An 8,491-nucleotide genomic window follows, 5' to 3' on the forward strand; every position below is an offset into this window, starting at 1 on the left:
GGCCTACAGATCACAGTTTGCTGATCCCTCTTCCATAGTAATAGTATCCTCAATTTTGTAGATGGGCACACGGCCACCTGAAATAAAGACTACATTTCCGAGCCTTCCTTGCAGCTAAGTGTGGTAGTGTGATTAAATGTGATCTGTGGGATACAAAGAGAAGTAGTGTGGGGTGCAGGAAGCATGCATTTCTATCTCCCGTTCTCCCTTCTGCTGGTTGGAATATGGTCATAATGGCTGCAACTCCAGCAGCCATTTTGGATCAGATAATAATCTCAGGACAGAAAGCCATGCATTGGGGAAGCAACAAGACAGAGGTGACTAGATCCTGGACATCTTGGAATGTTAAAGAGACTCTTTTAAGAAAGTGGTAAGCTATTATCTTGTCTAAACCATTTTGACTTGGGTTTTTTCTGTTAGCCACAACCAAACAATCCTAACAGATCAGGCAAAAATTCAAAAAGCATAGTAAATGAATAAGGAGCTGCCCAGTAAATAATTTTTGTTGAAATAACAAAGGACTATGCATTAAAGTAGGCATTACATGAAATAAGGCTATCAGGGTTTGGCTTAAAAGATCTAAATGTCAACTTTAGGTACAAAATATAAAAATTTATTTGGTTTATAATATTTGCAATACCAAATTTCCATATAAGAAGTTTCTTTGTAGAAAGTAATTTGGTATATTCATGATACGAAATAGAGAAAAATAAATTTCATTAAAGGGCAGTAAAACAAGTCTAAATCTAGTTATAAAGTATGGATTAAAAATTCATAAAAACACTCAGCAATTATTGGCTAAGCTGCCATTGTAGGTAGTGTTCAGATTTATATCCACAATTTAGTCCCTATGCCTCAGAAATAGTTTTCTTAATTAGTTTTTACAAATATTGCTCTATACCAATAATACCATAAAGGTGGTTTTTCTCATTCCTACCCATGTCCCCACCTCTCTTTATAAAGAGAGTATCACATTGGCTGCTATTTGCTTTTCTAGACTAAGAAGAAAAAGGCTGAATTAAACTATAGCTAAGCTCTTTAGAACCTTGCTATTCAAAGTCTTGTCCTTGGACAATCGGCACCACATGGGAGCTTGTTAGGAATGCAGAATCTTGGGCCACAGTCCATAAGAAACTGAGTTTAGTAAGATCCCCCAGGTGACTTTGCATGCATGTTAAAGATTGAGAATCCTGATTTTCAGTTCTTCTGACTGACATCAAGTGGCATATACCCTTTAACTTCTGTTAAAGCTCTGCCAATCTCAAAAATACTAACAACCTAAATGAAATACTTCTGTATTTCATTCGGTATTCCTAAACTACTCACCGAATGCAATAACCCAGATCAAAGATCTGGAAACCAGAAAAAGAACTAAAATTAAAATGTGTGTCTCATAGGATCATGTTCTTTCCCTTTTGTGGGCTCAAACCATTTCTTTTTACTAGAAAGCACCTGGGATTAGGATCATCTCTGGTCCTGAGGATGAAGAATGAAATTTTGGTCGTAAATCCTAACAATAAAATGCCATATCTGTAGAGCCATTTGGAGATCCTACAGAGTCTCTTAAATTCTGATAAATAAAACTAATAGTTTTATTCCTTGAGACATCAATTTATTAAGATTCTGCAACAATAGGCTATTATATAATACTATTTTCACTACAAATGTGTCAGTTTCATGAGTGCTATAATCTAAAGAATATAAAACTTGTATTACAAAGCGGAAATTATTTTCTCCCAAAGAAAACTTCCTGCAGCCCTGCTTGGTTAAGACACCCAAATCTATGCTTCAGGGATTTGGAGGAGAGTCACAAATGTAACTAAGGGTTTGAAAATACAAACTTGGAAGAAAAGTTGAAAGCTTCTAGAATTAAAATATTGAAAAGAAATTGAACAATAATCTCTAACCTTTGTCAAAGAATGATTTCCAGCTGTTCACAATTTCTAACATAAACCAGAAAAAAATTAGTTTCATATAAATCATGAGAGTTTTACATAAGACATAAAATTAATAATGGACTATCCCCTTCTATGAGGGTATTTAAAAATATATCGGGTAGAATCCCATCATGGTCTAACTGTGGCCTTGACTAGATATGGAAAGATAGATTCTATAACTCCTCAAGGTCCCTTTCAACCTAACCTTCAATGAATAGTCTCTGTATAAATAAAATTCCATAGTGAAAATCAACTTGAGTACATTGTACCTTACACCATTCCATTTTCTAAGCTTTGGCTGAAGTATTCAGAAAGACTGGCAACTATATTACCGCTTTTGAAGAAAAAATAGGTAGTGAGATTTTTTGGGCCCTTTTAAACTGGCAGTTTTAGAAGACTTTTAGTACATTCCTGATAGTTCTAAGAATTCACATCTTTATATACTTAAAAAGCTATTTTCCTGCCAGTATGACATATCAATTCATGTCTGAATTAAAGGCCTTGTTAAATGTCTGAGTCAAGAACAGGAAGATTCATCAGAGATCTGTTGTTTGAATTCCATGCTATTTCTTATCTGGCAATTTTAGAGTGACCAACCATCCCGTTTTGCCTGGGACTGGAGGGTTTACTGGGACATGTGACTTTCAGTGCTAAAATCAAGACAGTTGGTAACTCTACAATTTAATAATACATCTTGCAGTGTGCATGCACACATGCTCACATGTACCTGCTCACACACATTTAACATTATCATTTTCTTTTGGGTTTAACTTCACTTTAGAGAACAGAATAATGACCAAACATATATAATGCCTTTTTTCAGTGTATGTGCCAAGTAATGAACTATGCAATTAAGCCAGTAGTTAGCTATTTATCAACTCATCTTAAAAAAGGAAAAAAAAAAATCGATATCCATATTGTTAAATAAAAAAGAAAAATTCTCAAAATAGAGACATTTTGTCTTGACTATGGTACGGGTAAATAGTTCTTGAAATGGTGCTTCCCTTTCAGTCTCAGCAAATCCATTTTCCAGGAGTACGTTAGTTTTAATCATGCGAGACTGACAAACTGAACTTTACACACCACAACTGGTAGAGGACATTCTCTGGGCTGCGTGGCTCGTCATAGGTACTAAATCTCATTTTTTTCCAAATATTTATAAAATTGTAGAATTGGCTGTATCTGTTTCTTTTAAATAGCACTGTAGTGTAAAACAACTGATGCTGAATTATTTAACTTAAAACTTCTTAGACCAAAAATGTTTCAGGGATATAGGGGCATTGATTGAATCAATGAAATCCGTGAATAGATAATACTCAAATAAGAGAAAGCCCCCTTCCCAACTCTTATGTCATCATTTGAAGCAGTTATTAAGTAAGCTCCTTCCTTTGAAAACATGTATCTAATGGGAAAAATTAAACATTTATCCTGCCTTTCCAGTAAGACTATATTTCAGAGTAACCAAAAAAAAAAAAAAAAACCCACTTAATGAGAGAAAGCTTTATTTTAGAGAAACGTGCCACCTATTAAGAGAAAAGGAAGGACTGAATTAGATTTTAATCATTGTCAATCCCTAATGAAATTATTGACCCAGGCAAGGATTGTCAACTAGTGTTAAAAGCATTAAGCGCATGATTTATGGGGAACTGGACATTCACAGAGTGCCAGAGTAATACCACAAAGATTTCTTTCAAGTCATAGGAGAAAAACAGAAGTGTATGTTCATGGAGGGATCAAATTTTCATCACCCTAATCCAGTGGTCAAATTTATCCCCACGAATGGTGGAATCATCACATATTATATCCTCTGATGTGATACACAATCAAATACAAACCATCACCTATGACATATTCTAGCCAAAATGTTTAACGTGAATCCAGCAAACTTGTAGACATAACTTTCAGCATATGAAAACAGAGGGGATGGGAAGTTCAATGACAGCCCCAGAAGGCACCCAGACAAATTAGGAAGGTGAGTCATTCTGTTGGGATCCTTGGTCTGGTCTATTCAACAAGTCAGTGTGTACTGGGAAAAAAATTAGGGATGGTGCTAGAATAGAAAAGAACTGAGAGACGCAGCAGCTAGGTTCAATATGTGGGCCTGGACTAGACTCCAATTTGGGCAGAATAGCTCTAAAGGGTATTTTGGGGATAATTGAGGAAATCTGAATATGGATAGACTATTAGATAAGATATAAATTTTGACTTATAAAGGTAAAGATCAATAACAGAAAATCAGGATGCAAAACTACTTGCAAAGTGTTATCTCACTTTAATAAAAATACATACACATATAAGGTATCTGAAAGTGTAATCAAAAAGATATTAAAGATAATTTCCAGTAGTAGGAATAGGGTGCTTTTGTTTTCTTATTTTCACTTATCTTATTTTCTAGCTTTCTCAAGCCACATATACAGCTTTAGTAACAATAAAACATATTTTCTTATTAGAAAAGTAAAAGAATTGTGTGCTGAAGATGAGTGTGCTGTGGTTCAATGATGTTAGAATTTTAGACATTCCTGGTACCTAGTGCTGATTACTGCAATAATTTTAGATGACTTGTAACAGAGAATTTTTAATCCTAGGTAAGGACTGTTGGTGAAGATTTTCTCATCCCCCTCTTGTTTATTGCTAATAATACATCTTTTGATGATAAGAAAGTGATTCTGTTTTAAAGGAAGCAAGAAAAAAAAAACGGAAGGATGGGAGAAAACTTGTGAAGAGGGAAATGGGGAAGGATGGAGGTGGGGAATGAATGAAGTGATATCCATTTTCAAGTACTATGATAAACCCTCCAGCCTCCACCACTCCACCTAGATAACTCCAGATCATTCTTTTTGGAAGACTTCTCTGTCTTCCCAAGTCTGTGCACAGCCATTTTATCCTTATAAAAAATCTCAACACACCACATTAACTACTACCCACTTACCTGTTTCTCTCTCGACTGTAATTTCCCTGAGAGTAAAGGACAGATCTTTGAAACCACTGTATCTCAAGAATCTAGCCCAATGCCTGGAATAGAATGGATGCTTGTGTATTGACTCATTCAGAGAAAGCCCTCCAAGAAAACACAAACTAATATTCACAATGGTCCAAGAAAATGCCCCAGCCACTAATATAACATCTCTATATGTCATAGAAATTAAAGAAACACATTCTGAAGTAAATGAAATCCAAAACAACCAGACAGAGAATTCCTGCCAAGAAGTCTGTAGACTTCAGGAAATCAATGCTCCACAAGATCAGCTGCTGATTTCAGATACTCCAGCCTCTGCTCTGTTGGCAGATTTAAGACTGCAGAGGGCAGCTTCAGCAGGAGGGAGGTCTGCTTCCTGAGTGTGTAGCATTAGACACACTCAGCTCCCATTAGACAGCCCCCAGGCACCCTCAAGTACCTCCTCCATCTTACTAGGAAGCCAGAGATGAGTCATAATCACTGGGTCCAGGGCCAGACCAGCACTTTAACTCCTTATGTTCACAACTGAAGTCATTGTCATCCCCCAAACTTGCCGGACTCTTGGTTCCATTACCCAGTAGCTGTATGACCTCCAGCTCAGATTCCTCATCAGTAAAAGGCTGATACTCAGACCGCACTTAGGACATTGGTGTGAGTATTAAATGAAGTGATACACATAAAAACCCTAGAACAGTGCCTGGTCCTAAGAGCTCCATAATTGTTAGTATTATTATTACCGTAACATAACTTGTTACTGTTATATTTCTCTCTCACAGTGAAGAATTCCACTATCCACCCAGTCTCTTAGGGCTGAGAGTCATCCAGAGGCCCCACATCCCCACCCACAGTGGATCAGTGATGTCCACGATTGACATTTATGATTGCTCCATTCTTATAGGATAAAAATGAAAGCAGTGGGCATAAAATACAGGCCTCCCATTAACTAGCCTTTGCCCTTTTCTTGTCAGTCTCATGATTTTCACCATTTCTTTTCTATCTCCTAAACTTCAGCCTTAAGCCACAGTCATTTGTTCATCTTCTCAAGGATGTCACTTTCAGTGGGAATCTACCTAACAGTTATTTAAAAACAAAAAACATAAAACACTCTTCATCTGCCCCCTTCAGGTAAAGATGACATTTAACAATAATTCAGAAAGTAAGTGCTTTCCAAAGGACACTCATGATTTGAAAACGTGCCCATCATTATGTGATTTTCTTCCTGAAAATGACCTGTATCCCCTATTGAAATGCTTATCGCACTTTAAAAACTTAGAAACACAATTTCCAAATTTGTTTTAAAATCTCTCAGAGTTTGAGCGAATTATTAAACTTTTTTTTTTTTCTTTTGTGAGGAAGAGCAGCCCTGAGCTAACATCTGTCACCAATCCTCTTTTTGCTGAGGAAGACTGGCCCGGGGCTAACATCCGTGCCCATCTTCCTGCACTTTATATGGGACGCTGCCACAGCATGGCTTGACAAGCCGAGCGCGCGCACTTAACCACTACACCACCAGGCCAGCCCCTTAAACTCATTTTTTGAAAATAAAAATATAATACTTCGTGACTAATGTACAAGGACTGATCAACATCGAGGAAGACTTACCAACATAATATCAACCAAACTCTATGTAATTTGTGAGCGGGGCTGAAAGCAATTAGCAAACACAGGCAGAAATCTACCTCTTCTTGTGAATGTCTCGTCCTGAAGTCTCTCTTTCAGAGATGACATTATAAACAAGTCTCTAATTAACTTGAACTTGAGTCTCAACCTTTAAATCATTATTAAACCAAGATTTTTTAAAAGTATGAAGCAATTTAAATTCCACTGCTTTCACTAAAAATAGCCTTGTTGATATTAATAGTTATTTATTAACAGTATTTTAGTGGGAGCAAAAAATATTTTTGTAGCATTGAGAGATAAAACAAAAAAATTTCTTTTTTGTGAGGAAGATCAGCCCTGAGCTAACATCCACGCCAATCCTCCTCTTTTTGCTGAGGAAGACCAGCCCTGAGCTAACATCTATTGCCAATCTTCCCCTTTTTTCCCCTTTTTCTGCCCAAAGCCCCAGTAGATAGTTGTATGTTGTAGTTGCACCTTCTGCTAGTTGCTGTATGTGGGGCGCCGCCTCAGCATGGCCGGAGAAGCGGTGCATTGGTGCACGCCCAGGATCCAAGCCCGGGCCGCCAGTAGCGGAGCATGCGCACTTAACTGCTAAGCCACAGGACCAGCCCCAACAAAATTATTTTAAAATATTATTTATTTCATTTTTGCCTTTTAAAAATCTTTGTTTTACAATTTATGTGATATATTAGCACAATAATACACATATACAATTTACAAATAAATGATTATATATTAGAGCCACCTGCCCAAAATATTTTTACTGATAAAGGTGGATAATAAAAAAAAGCGTAAAGGCCATTGTTCTAGACCAGTTTTTCTCAATGTATGGTTTGAGAAGTATCTATGTCAGCATCACCATAGGGCTTAAGCCCAGAAAACCCGACTTTGAGTTTGTCTAGTCAGGATCTGGAAGCTACATTTTTTTTTTTTTTTTCACTCTACAAATGAGCCTGGAAGCTCTATCATTTATTATCAATTTGTGGGTTCAGACATTGGAAAATTGACATTGAACTACTTAGAATCAGCAGACTAAAGTTGTCTTTCCTTGTTAGTAAGTGAAACGAAGAATTATTTATTAAGTTTGAAACTTTGTCAATAATTCTAAAAATAAATTCCCATTCAGGCTTCTCATTTTTCCACATTAATAGTGGACAAAGCATTTTTTTTTTTTTTTGGTGAGGAAGATTGGCCCTGAGCTAACATCTGTGCCACTCTTCCTCTAATTTGTATGTGGGACTCCACCACAGCATGGCTTGATGAGCGGTGTGTAGGTCGGCACCTGGGATCCAACACCGCAAACCCCGGGCCACTGAAGCAGAGCACATAAATTTAAGCACTATGCCACCAGGCTGGCCCCCACAAAGAATTTTTTTTTTAATTTTTTGTTTATTGCTGTAACATTGGTATAACATTGGTTTATAGCATTGTATAAATTTCAGGTGTACATCATTATACTTCTATTTCTACATAGATTACATCATGTTCACCACCCAAATACTAATTACAACCCATCACCACACACATGTGCCTAATTATCCCTTTTGCCCTCCTCCCTCCCCCCTTCCCCTCTGGTAACCACCAGTCCAATCTCTGTCTCTATGTGTTTGTTTCTTGTTGTTATTATCTACTACTTAATGAATGAGATCATATGGTATTTGATCTTCTCCCTCTGACTTATTTCACTTTGCATAATACCTCAAAGTCCATCCATGTTGTCACAAATGGCTGGATTTCATCGTTTCTTATGGCTGAGTAGTATTCCATTGTGTATATATACCACACCTTCTTTATCCATTCATCCCTTGATGGGCACTTAGGTTGCTGGAAGCTACATTTTTAACAGGTACCCTGGCTTAAGGTGGTTCATAGGTTACATGTTGAAAAACACGGCACCAAAGGAAATAAACAGCGTTCTGTGGAGACCACAAGTGCCTGTGAACAAGGCATTTAAGTGGCAGCCGTATACCATAGGCAG

This window comes from Ceratotherium simum, chromosome 32 (assembly GCF_057802395.1).
Source record: "Ceratotherium simum simum isolate JZ-2026a chromosome 32, ASM5780239v1, whole genome shotgun sequence".
Lineage (NCBI taxonomy): Eukaryota > Metazoa > Chordata > Mammalia > Perissodactyla > Rhinocerotidae > Ceratotherium > Ceratotherium simum.